Below are 12,935 nucleotides of genomic sequence, written 5' to 3' on the forward strand. Positions count from 1 at the left end.
CTGGGCAGCATTCTCTCTCCACATGTGCGAAGGAAAGAAGGAGAAATTTTTGTTTTGGGCATTGACCAAATTTCTGGGATAGTTTGACCATGCGTTGACCAGCAACATTGACTCCTTTGATTGCGTTTTTGTGAGGGCTATCTCTGTTTGGGCAGGCCGCATTTCTAGGCATAGAAATCAAAGCTAAACGTTGACTTTGACTAGCGTTGACTACAGTTAGGGTTGACCGCAAGTGGCCTGTTTGACTAGATTTTGACTAGGTTGTTTTTGGGTTGTTTTGAGGGCTAATTCATCTTGTTGTTTGGAGACCGAAGTTGACTGAAGTTGACCAATTTGTTGAGGGTCAAATCTGCCCTGTTGACCAGTGTTGACTTTTCTGGTTAGGGCTCTTTTGCTACTGTCATAAATTATCAGATTTGTAAATTGTACTATCTCTCTCTCTGTTGAACTATTGAAGACTATAAGAAGAATTGATCAAGGGTTTCCCCACATTGGGGTTTGTCCCTGGTTGGTGCCACATCTTGTGTCCTCTTGTCTTGGCTTGTCTTCTACTGTTTATGTTTATGTTCTATCTGCATTTTACTATCATGTTGATGTGATTGCTAAACTGGATATTGATATTGGGCTAATTAAGAAATTGAAGTAAAATTGCTCTAAAGCATAGAACATACCATTGTTGCCTAAAATTAACACAAACGGAAGTCTTTGTGTTGCTTGTTTCACTCTTGTGGGTTGTTTAGCCTACACAACTGAACAAGCTATAATGTTTCTCTCAATCCAGGATTAAAAGCTCTTCAATGCACTCATTATAGTGTTATAACATGTTTTATATGGTTCTAAAGTATGGGGCACATGATCTTGCATCAAGAGGGTCTGGACAATCGTGCTTCAACATCTTATTTGATGCAAACAAATTGTTACTTAACGCGCTGTACAAAGAGAGTTGACTATATCTCCCCTTTGTCTCAAGACCACCTCAGGCTTATCATCTGTCTCCACGGACTACAACATCCAGCATACTCCTCCTCAAGCATTAATAACTATTTTTCGCACTTTGCTTCTCAAATAAATTTGCATACTTGGTGCAATTGAGTCGGTGGCCTTGTTGAGACACAATAACTCTTGCAATAAATAAACATTTCATTTGGTTGTTTCCCTTCATACTCAATCAGAAATCTCTCTTTGATGCCCCTCCTTGTGTCCTCCCACTAAAAGAGAAAATTGAATCTGCAATAAGGAAAGATTTTCGCAGGAACTGCATGCGAGTCTTTTAGATTGCACCACTCAGGCCTCTCAAACCTGAGTTGGCATTTTGTTTAAAGCATTTCCTCCAGATCTTCGATCGAGCCAACTGCCTTCAATTCCATTTGTTACATCGGCTTTATTTTCCTCTTGCACAGCTTCAAGCGTGCTCACACTAGTTGAGAGTGGAACAGATTTGCAAGATTTTCCCTATCACATAAAGCGCAGACAAAGGAGCACTTTATCTTTAGGTGGCCAATATATTATAAGGTTCGAGAAACGTTTCATTATCTCCACAAGGGCTTGAGAAAAACCCTGGGGCCTGTATATACTAAGCCCATCAGGAACTATTCATTGGCCTGCACTGCCTAGGAACCGACCTTATAGGAGTCTGACCCAATCAGAAGTGGAACTATTCATTGGTCTGCACCACCTAGGAACAGGCCTTATAGGAGTCTGACCCAATCAAAAGTGGAACTATTCATTGGCATGCACCACGTAGGCATCGACCTTATAGGAGTCATACTCAATCAGAAGTGTCATCACTATTAGAAACTTGCTAGGAGATGTATTACTAGATTCTTCTAAAGTACTAGTGGTTACTTAAGTTTGAATATTACAAGTTCATCAACGATACTCGACTATAAATAAGAGTGATGTTTATAATATATATCAATTTACAACTAAAATAATGATTTTTTCTAATAAAAGGAAGCAAAGTCAGCATACACTCTTCTTTGAAGGCAATATTTTTGAAAAAGTAAATGAGTACAAGTACCTTGGGATTGATTTCAACAACAAGCTTAATTAGGAGGACTGCAGAAAGAAGATAATTTTAGGAGGGTAGAAAACATTATATGCTCTTCAAAATAGATGTAGAGAGGCAAAGCTATGGGATTGGAAAACGACTAAGGTGCTTATGGGCTCCTAGTTTGCTTGGTGATGCTCTATGGGTGTGAATTGTGGGCTAGCAGCACTTCCGTTTCAAAATGGAAACAAATTGAGAAAATCCAAAAACGCTTGATCATAAGCAAGTTCAAAATAAAAAGTTCAATTCCTTATGAGATAATGTTGAGTGAAACAGGGGCAGCTCGCATCGAAGCAATTACTATGATGCATCTCATAAGATATCTAAAAAGAATTGAGCAAATGGGAGTAGGTAGATGGCTTAAAGTTGTCTTCAATGAAGGCATGAGTGAAAGAAAGAAAACATGGATGAGACAAAACAACAAATGGATGCATAAATGGAATATCTACCTCAATGCATGTCGCACAAATAGCAAGGAGTTAAAGAATTTTGTTATGGAGAAGTTCTGCAAGCGTATATGGAGAAAAGAGTTGGGTAGAAAGAAGATGTACTATGTTGAGGAATTCAACCATACTTGTAATCTCCAACAAAAAGAGTACATTGGAGCTAACATTCCGTGGAGAGCAAAGATTCTTATTGCTCAATTAGGAACTAAATCGCATCAACTAAACATTAAATTACAAAACGCGAGAAGCATAGAAGCTAGCGTTTCTCATACACATTAAAATCTCATTCAATCATTCATTAAGTCCAAAAGAAAATTTTAAAGGTTAACCATTTACATAAAATCCTAGCAAATTCTAATATTTTTATAAAAAAATAATCTAACAATGACATTTAAAAATTTATAACCAAAAAAAAAATATCGATCATTTTCTGTGCATACCCAGGTCAATCACCGAGAGGATATTAATTGCATTATGTGTTGACATCTGGATTCTAAACTACTAATTCAGATGACAAGCAAGGCTAGCTCTAGGTTGGTGCACCTTCTTCTCAAGTGCATTGTCTCTTTATTGGGCCTTCTTCAACGTTTAGCCCATTTGCCTTCAATGAAGGCATGAGTAAAAGAAAGAAAACATGGATGAGACAAAACAACAAATGGATGCATAAATGGAATATCTACCTCAATGCATGTCCCACAAATAGCAAGGAGTTAAAGAATTTTGTGATGGAGAAGTTCTGCAAGCGTATATGGGGAAAAGAGTTGGGTAGAAAGAAGATGTACTATGTTGAGGAATTCAACCATACTTTTAATCTCCAACAAAAAGAGTACATTGGAGCTAACATTCCATGGAGAGCAAAGATTCTTATTGCTCAATTAGGAACTAAATCGCATCAACTAAAGATTAAATTACAAAACGTGAGAAGCATAGAAGCTAGCGTTTCTCATACACATTAAAATCTCATTCATTCATTCATTCATTAAGTCCAAAAGTCATTCATTAAGTCCAAAAGAAAATTTTAAAGGCTAACCATTTATATAAAATCCTAGCAAATTCTAATATTTTTATAAAAAAACAATCTAACAATGACATTTAAAAATTTATAACCAAAAAAAAATGTCGATGATTTTCTGTGCATACCCAGGTCAATTACCGAGAGGATATTAATTGCACTACGTGTTGACATCTAGATTCTAAACTACTGATTCAGATGGCAAGCAAGGCTAGCTCCAGGTCGGTGCACCTTCTTCTCAGGTGCATTGTCTCTTTATTGGGCCTTCTTCAACGTTTAGCCCGTTTTTATGGTCCTCTTTTCCTTTTAACTCTTTTCCTTTTGAATAGTTATAAATGCTTGTTCTACATTAAAGTCACTCTGACTTAATTTGGTCTTTTGTGGATATATATAGAGAAATGCAGTAATCCCAAATCCCAAATGAGAAAAAGCTTGAAATTTGCCATGTGATCAGACATTACCGTTCAGATTTAAAGAAAAAATTGACCTTATGTTTGCTGACTAAAAACTAGAAGATGTATCTGTACATCTCAATCCCCTCTATAACACACACACATATATATATGATTGAAACTAATGCAGTATTAAAAAACTATTGATAATTCGAACCCTAGAAAATGCGAACCCTTACCTGCACATCAACCCAGCGGCGGAATCAGATATTGCGCTCCACGGGCTCTGATAAACTAGGGCTTCATTCGATGGCGGCTATGCATGAATGCCCGTCGGATAGGTGAGTATAGACCAGGCTATAAAGGGTCCCTTTGGATAAATCAGGCAGCCAAACTGGAAGATTAGCTCTCGGCTTTCTCCGATTTAACGTTGAATAAAGTCCAGAAAAGGGTGTATGACGCAAGGAAAACAATATAGACCTTAAAATGAGCTTCTTCTTCCAGCCCGCAACACCCCGCAATGGGGATCGTTCTCTCTGAGACCAAACGAACCGTGAATAACCTGGGGCTGTTATATCAGAGAATTGTTGCCATCGAAATGGCTCAGAGAATCCTTGCGTTAAAATAGCTCAGATTTCGTATCGTGAAAGAAATTATAAAACGGAAAATGCGCACAAATAAGATGCCTTTAAGCCTACATCTGGTCCTTCCATTAATAAAACATTAAACTTTTCTGTCTATAGGTAATAGATTAATTTACATAATTCACTTAGTCGTGCTTTCAACGACATAAATACCCCATTAATTATAAGAATAATATAATAATCTTTTAGCATAATTAGAAATGAAATTGAAATTTCAAATATCAAGTATAATTAACTTGGTCGTATATATATATTTTCATAGCTAAATCAATTTCATTATTATATTATTGAATATTTAGACATTTGAGCAATGGGGTATGGTTAATTGTAATAATGATGTATATAAGTACTATGGTGTTAGTGCGATGGTACAACTATAGTCAATTTGTCATACAAATATTATAACGTAATTTGTCATACAATTTGTCAATTTATACATGGTTTATAAATTGATATAAAAATTTATAATTTAAAAGACAATTAACTTTATTTTTTAATTACTTTTAATTTTAAGTAATATAATATATCTATGTAATAATATTTAAATGTATTCTATATTATGTGATAATTTATGGGTTTGGAGTATGTCTTAAAACTGTTTCTGTTTGGCTAAGAGCTCATTTTCCTCGGACGTAAGGAAACAGGTTAACGATCCAAGATCCAGAGGCATTTGGTAGAAATGAAAGTCTACACCCTTACAGACCACCCAGCGGGTTGTTCCAGGTGGCGTGGTTTTCCTTGAATAACGATGATGAGTCAGCCTGCATTCGCGGTTAGCAGCTAGAGATGGTTGTCTTCACTGTTAGTTTGACAACTGAGTTATGATGGTTTTCCCACCGTATAAAAAAAATGATGTGATAATTCATGTGATAATTATTAGAAGTTTTGTTTTGGGTATAAAGTTGACATGGTATATTTTTTTTTAATTTTACATGTTTTTTTTTTGTATAAGGTGACAAGTTGATGTGATGAGATCCTTCTTCAATGTTTTGTTGGTATAAGGTTCAAAGTTGATGTGATGAGATGTTTCTTCAATGTTTATGTTTTTGGTCTTCCATGTATTTTGTATCATGTGATAAAAAATTATTAGAAGTTTTATCTTGGGTATAAAGTTGTATGTTACATGATGGTATCCTTCTTTAAAGTCTATGTGCTTTGTTGGTATAAGGTTCTAAGTTGATGTGATGAGATCCTTCTTCAATGTTTATGTGTTCGTTTGGTTTTAAAGTATAAGGCCTTAAATTAATGTGATATTATCCTTCTTTAATATATATGCCTTTTGTAAAACTTGTATTCGTAATTAGTATGTTTGTAATGTTTTTGTTTGAACTGTAAATGAGGGACTTACAACCCACTTGCTTCATTAAAATAGATAGTTTGTGGAATTAACTCTTATGATCTTTGTCTCTCTAACTTGTGGATATATCTATGTTCTTTGAATGGTTACAAGGCCTTTATTCTTGATTTAGTACTTAGTGCAACTACTCTTGAAGATTAGAGGCATGGCATGCACTCTAGTCTAACTTGTGCACATCAACCAGCTAACAACATGATAGTAATCATGTTAATAAAAGCCAAGACTTAGCAATACACAATCACTAATAATTTTGTCTTCAATGCAATTCCCTAACACATTGATATCCCATTTAATTAAATCTATTAAGATGATCAAGGTTGAGACCATGCTTCTTTAATCATTGTATGGGCATGAAGGCTCCACTTAGGGTTGGGTTTAAGGTTTTGTCACTAATTTGGTACCATAGGCTAGTAATAACCATCAACAAGTTTTAGTGACTTTCCTTTTATTGTCAACAATAGGCCAACCCTTGTTGTGCTAAGATAATAATTCACAATCACTGGACTTGTTTCTAAATAAAATGAACAATGTGGCCAGCATGTAATGCCATGTTTGAACAATCGAGAACTCGGCTCAAGGAACCAATACAAGGAATTGCTCATCAAATTTGTGTGTCTATTCTTCAAAGTAACAACAGTGTCATGAGTCAAGCTTTCTTTAATAAATAGAATTTACCACAAATTTCCAATCCAAGGGAATGGCATATCTCACTATCTTGGTTTTAATCTTGTTGATGGCTTCAGTCCAGAGTGAGGCTCGGTTTTCCCCCAGAGTTAAAGGCAGTCCCAGGTATTGAATTTTGTCCCAGGAGGCATAGCCCGGAAAGTCCAGAATTCTAGCAATTCGGAGTGTGGTTTGCTCCTCTGTGTTCCAACTGTACACTGCACTTTTTATTTTATTAATAAGCACTCCTGAAATGATACAGAAGCTATGCAAGGTCCCATTGAATTCCTTTGCTATTCGAGTGGAATCTCCTCCCAACAGAAGAGAATCATCTGCAAACAAGGCATGGTTGATTGGTTCTAATCCAGTCGTCGGTCGGATGCCCGGGAGAGTACCTTTATTTCTTTCCGCTATCAGTTTCCTGCTCAAGGTGTCTGCCATTATTATGTACAAAAAGGGAGATAGCGGGCATCCTTGCCTTATCCCCCTTGAAGCTTGGAAATAAGAGGTAGGTCGGCCATTAACCAGCGGGGCGATCCATGGTTTGTCAGTGCAGGCCTTGATCAGGTTCACAAAAGCTGGGCTGAATCCAAAGGAAAGTAGAACTTTGTAAAGGAATGAAAGTTTTACCCGATCAAAGGTGTTGGTCATATCCAACTTGATCAACATCCCTTGCTCCTTCCTCTGATGACTGGAATGCATGGATTCTTGAACAAGTATCACATTATCTAAAATATGTCTTCTTGCTACGAACCCTCCTTGACTAGGAGAAATGAGCTTAGATAACAGAGGTTTAATTATGTTTGCGAGCAATTTAGCAAGAATTTTGTAAGAGACATTACATAGTGAAATGGGTCTAAATCTATCAAAGGTAGTCGGATTCACTTCTTTGGGTATTAGGGTGAGAAAGGTGGATTTGGTACTGCCTCCCACTTTAGCCTTTGCCATTCTTAGTAGGTCAGATTTGATGATTGTCCAACAAGCTCTGTAGAAGTGTGCCGAGAAACCATCTGGGCCTGGGGCTTTGTCAGGTTCCATGTCCCAAATTACATTACTGATTTTTTCCTCAGTGAAGGGCTTCATAAGATTTGAGTTATTCTCCTCGTTGACCAAGGAAGGGATCTGGGAGAGGAAGTCATTGGAAATCACCTCGTCTCCAGTTCCATCCTCTATGTATAATGGCTGAAAGTGAGTTTCAACAGCTTCTTTAACTTGGGCAAAACCTTTGGCGACTGTCCCATCTGCTGAGGTGATTTCTGAGATGTGATTCCAGGAGAGGCGTGCTCTGAACTGCCTATGGAAGAAGGCTGTGTTTCGGTCACCTGCTTTCAACCATAGGCTTCTGGACTTAAGCCTCCAGGATTCTTCTTCTTTTCTGAAAGAGCTGAAAGAAGCAAGTTGGGCTACTTGTTCTTTCTCCAATTCATGTGTGGTTACGTCTTTGTCCTCCATCTCCAACTGTAAATCTGCTAACTGTTGGATAGTTTCTTTTCTATGTGTGGTGAAGGTGTTGGGAGGCGTTTTGACCCACTCTTTCAGAGCTGCTTTGGTTGCTTTTATTTTTTGCTCCCAAACATAACTGGGTGACCCGATGACTGTGATAGACCAGGCCTTGTCAACGACTTCCATAAACCCTTCCTGCTCTATCCACAAAGGGCTAAAGCGAAACGGTATAGGTCCCAGGTTTTCTTCCTCATCCAATTGTAAGAGGATGGGTTTATGGTCCGAGGTGAGCTTTGGTAGGATTCTCGTTGATACTATTCTCTTATCCATCAAAAGAGTGCTCTACACTAGGAATCTGTCAAGCCTGGCTGAGATGTGAGGTGCCCCTGTTCTATTGTTGGTCCAAGTGTATCTCCCCTTGTTGGGTTTAAGATCAAGAAGATCCCACTACTGAATTATGTCCTCCACAAATAGCAATGGATCTTTGTTATTGTTACCCCCTCTTTTTTCTTTTGGGTCAAGAACGATGTTTAGATCTCCTGCTATTACAATGTTCATGGGAGAATAACATTCTACAAAATCTATAAGTGTTTGCCAACACTCTTTTTTCTCAAGGTAAAGAACAGGAACATAAAGATTAAACAGGGCAAGAGTGAGCTTACTTGCTTTATGTCGAAGTTCGGTGTAAATCTAATGTTGAGTCTCGAAGGAATTCTCCAGCTGGAATAGTTCCTCCATCCAGACCGTGGCAAGTCCTCCTAAGGTTCCCCTTGCACTTACAACCATCCCAGCTTTGGTCTTCTAGTTTGTTATGCTTAACTCAAGAAGGGCTTCCCCTTCTATTTTTGTCTCTTGGAGCATGAGGATCTTTGGGGTTTCTATTTTCATGAGATCTTTAACAGCTGCAGCCTTCATGTGGTTCCCCAAGCCTCTACAGTTCCAAGAGACTATACGCATTATTTATTTGGGGTAGTGGAAGAGAGGCCTCCCTTTGGTGGTCATGCTCTGGTGTTTTGACTTATGGACATTTCTAGAGTGGACTGACTTGCATTTTTTGCCTCTCTGCTTCTTCCTCTCTTGCTTCCTTGAGGGATTTCCTCCCTGCCCGCTTCGAGGGCCTTTCAATTGTCTCCTCTTCTAATGAGCCTGTCAATTCCAAGGGCTTCTTTCTTATCATGTTTGCATAAGAGGATGGTGGAGAGCCTCTTTCTGGGGAGTCGTTTTGGGCCGGGGAGGCCCCTGCGTTTCCTTCCTCGATTAATGAGGGGTTTGCCTGCTATTCTGCATCACTTTCCATAACAGGGGTTTCTTCCTGTGTGCTGAGAGCTGTGAAGGAATTTGAGGGGAGGTCTATTCTAGGGGGTGCTGCCCCTTCCGGCTGTAGTTTTGTGGATGGTACACTGGTTCCTGCTTGTGCCCCTTTCCCTCTCGGTTTGTTGTGCTTCTTTGATGAGGCTGTTTTCTGCACCATTGTCCATTGGTCTCCTTTCATTTTCTCTGTTTCTTGTTCGGTTTTCTTTTTACAGTTTCTTGCAAAGTGCCCGTATCCATGGCAATGTCTGCACTTGAAGGGCAGTTGCTCGTAATCCAATTCTTTCACAAGAGACCATTCTGCCACTGTTAGATTTATAGCTTCTGGAAGCCCAACTTCCAGATCAACCTCGACACAAATTCTGGCACAAGAGTATTGTCCCTTCCTGTTTGCTCTGTCTATGTACTTTCCAAGGGTGTTCCAATGGTTTCTAAAGTCTTCGGGCTCCAACAATGCAAGGGTAAATGAGGGAGGTGCACCTAGACAGGAACAGCCGAGGGCACATCTTAGGCTGGATCAAAGTCTGGGGTCCATTTGTTTAGGTACAGGCCCTGGGGTCCCATGAAGTATGGCCCGTTTCTAAAGATGAGGTTCTTGTCTTCAATATAGTCAAAAATGAAAACGAAATAACCCTTACCGACGAAATGGCATTTTATTCCTTCTGAGACCAGTGGTCTCTAGTTGCATTGCACCCATGATTCGATGGCTCTTGGTGATGGCCATAACCCAGTGAACTGGCCGATGAGTCCTCTTTCTGCAATATTCAGGGCAGCACGACAGGGTTCTTCAGCTAGAAGAGCAACGGTCGAGATTGTTTCCATCTTCTTGACGAACTTCTGCTGGGAGGTTGAAATTGGGTGCTTGCTGCATTCGCCCACCAGCTGTTTGAAGGCCAGGAGCTCAGGGGGGAGGGAGGAAGGAGGCTCAGAGCCTCCCTCTGGAGCCATGGCTATGAGGAGGGTTTGCAGGGGGGCGCTCTCAGAGGTAGCAGCGGCGCGTGCAAATTCGTAACTCTGGGCTATTTGTTAATTAAGTTGAATTAGCCAATTTTAAGACCCAATGTTCGACTCTCTTGGAAGCTAAGAAAATTGTGGGGTTTTCTGGTAGTCCTTGGGACGTGGCAGGTGGCTATTTTTGGTACAGTTTGAAGTTTGCAGTGGTTTTTTTATGCCTAGTCTATTTTCATTTGAACTTAACTCTTTTGCTCTTATGCTTATGTCTCATTCCCTTAGAGGTTTGGTGTTGTTTATGCCCCAGGTGTTGTCTTAGGGAGCCCTATACTTTTGGAATATTGAAAATCATAATAGGAAATTCAACACAGTGTTGGTGTAACCACCCCTCCCATATCTACCCAATTTCATCGGCTTGCTAGGGCAAACATGAGAGGAGGAGATACTATGACAAGACTCGGCCTCCTAGGTCCCATTAAGGAAGTGGGGCCAACCATGGAAGACAAACTGACAACTCATAACATTCTACAGGGGCTACAGGTCACTCAAAGGCTGAGTAACCACCCTAGGTGGCCAAAACCTGAGTTGGACACCCTTTTCTCTGACCTGGGTCCCAAACTGCTCCCAAAATAAGACCCGCATGAGTTTGGAAGCCTACAAACACATGCACAAGCATGTATCCATGTGGTTGCAACTTAAATGTCCAATTCAAAGCATGCGGTCCCAGATTTTAAGCTTAAATTCTAGGTCAGCCTCTAGACCATTGCCTAGAACTTAGTGAGACTTTCTAGAATTAATAATGACATCGGGACAAAGTTATTCATACAAATTTTGATCAAGGACTTGACCTAACCAAGCCTAACCATGACACTCATTTCATCAAACATCTTGAGGACATGTAATCTACAGATCATGAATGCATATTTAAACATAGGGGTCTGTTACTTATCTGAGAATCATCAAGAAGGTCTAATGTCCTCTCATAATAGCTTCAATAACATTTATTAGCTCATGCATTCATTAACAAATAAAAAAAGATTAAGAGCCATAACCAATATACATCATATAACTAGCATATAACCAAAAAAAGAACAACATATACACCATGTTAGAATAACCATCAAAGCCACATAATAACAAGTACAATTACTCATGAAAATACAAGAGGAAAAGAGCTCTTATTAATATATGTAAAATCCAACCAAGTTAGGTACTTCCACATACCACCTGACGAAAGATTGGGCTAAACCAAACCTCTCTTTCAACTAATCACCCCCATGCCATTTTCCAAGAATGAATTTGGGATCTCATGGAATAAACCAAACAAAACCAAACCAAGACTTCCAGAAGCCAAACCACCTCAACCCTCAACCAGTGATTCCACCTCACGGTCAGACATCGTCAACACCAACCATATCAGTCTCTACCTAAACTATCTAGGGCTCTAGATCAATTGTCCCAAATACAACTCCAGGAACTAGTAACTCAACCCACAGCCTTCCAGGGCTCCAGAGCATTTTTCCAACCATGGCTCTAGGACTAGTAACTCAACCCAAGTTTTTCTAGAGCTCTAGAGAATTTGTTCCAACCAACGGCTCCAAGAACTAGTAACTCAACCTGCAAATATAAGGAACCTGAGCACCAATAAAAAACAACAAGTTGAAGAACCCACAACACCATGGCTATCCAGGAAATGGCAAGGCTAGGAAAAACCACTATCAATCTAGGTAATCCTCCATGCCAATGACAGATCGTAACCAAACAACCACATGCATATACCATGCATGCCAAAACTAGCAAGGAAATCATACATTCAACTCGATACCTACAAGGTAATCCCAATTTAGCTGCTAATCCCATTGTCCCCTTATGCTTTCCTGCTTTCCTTTGCCTTCTTTCTCCAAGTCCAATGAAAACTAGAGTGCTCCAAGCTTGCTCCAACAATGCTCCAAGATTTCTCTAAGTGTTCAAGAGTATGAGAGAGATATAATAGAGAGAGAGCTCCACAATAGAATTGTCAAAAATTGTGAATTGATCCTCATAAGCCTTTTTATCATTGAGGCCTATATTTTCTTCATTTTTCCTTAATTTTTCCTTCAATTTTCCTCACATGCAATTTTGTGACCTTTTATCTCCCTTATCTCTTATTTTCCATTATTTTCAAAAATAAAATGTCAATTAATGCCACTTTGCCTTTGCCAATGCCTTTGCCAATTTCCATAGCCATTAATTAATCACCATTGATCCACATCATTATGTTTTTTCCCAACTTTCAACTTGGAATATGTGTCCCATGACCTTGGTTTTATTTTTATTTACATAGGAAATCAACTAGGGGTTGTTATAGTTGGTTGGTAAGAATTTATTCCTTGAAGTGCAATGGAATCGATCCCTCGATTCTAGATTCCGTCTTAGAACCTATTTCTCAAAATTTGTTAATTGGATTCAAAGTTTGCCTCATGGGGGAGATGAAACTAATATGGAGGTTATCCTTCAACCTGTCGAGCATGATATTTCTATGATATGGGACAATATACTGTCTCTGCAATCCAAGATTCAACTAATGGAAGACAAAATTAACTCTCTTAGATCCCAGATTGAGTCAATAATTTTGAATTTGAATGAAAACAGGGTTCAATCAAGAGACTTAGAAATCAAAGTGGAGG

The 12,935-nt window shown here is 39.0% G+C and overlaps 1 pseudogene across 1 annotated transcript in view; it reads right to left on the bottom strand.

Annotated features, from left to right (window-relative positions):
• LOC149185491 (F-box/kelch-repeat protein SKIP4 pseudogene) overlaps positions 1 to 4,559 on the bottom strand; it is a 29,028-nt pseudogene extending 24,469 nt beyond the window's left edge. Inside the window, exon 1 of the transcript XR_016255628.1 lies at positions 4,140 to 4,559. The product of XR_016255628.1 is annotated as an F-box/kelch-repeat protein SKIP4 pseudogene (transcript). The remainder of the gene's footprint in view (positions 1 to 4,139) is intronic.
• Positions 4,560 to 12,935: the final 8,376 nt, after the last annotated feature.

This window comes from Pinus tabuliformis, chromosome 3_1, assembly GCF_031772625.1.
Source record: "Pinus tabuliformis cultivar Carrire ecotype Pingquan chromosome 3_1, CPIR1, whole genome shotgun sequence".
Classification (NCBI taxonomy): domain Eukaryota; kingdom Viridiplantae; phylum Streptophyta; class Pinopsida; order Pinales; family Pinaceae; genus Pinus; species Pinus tabuliformis.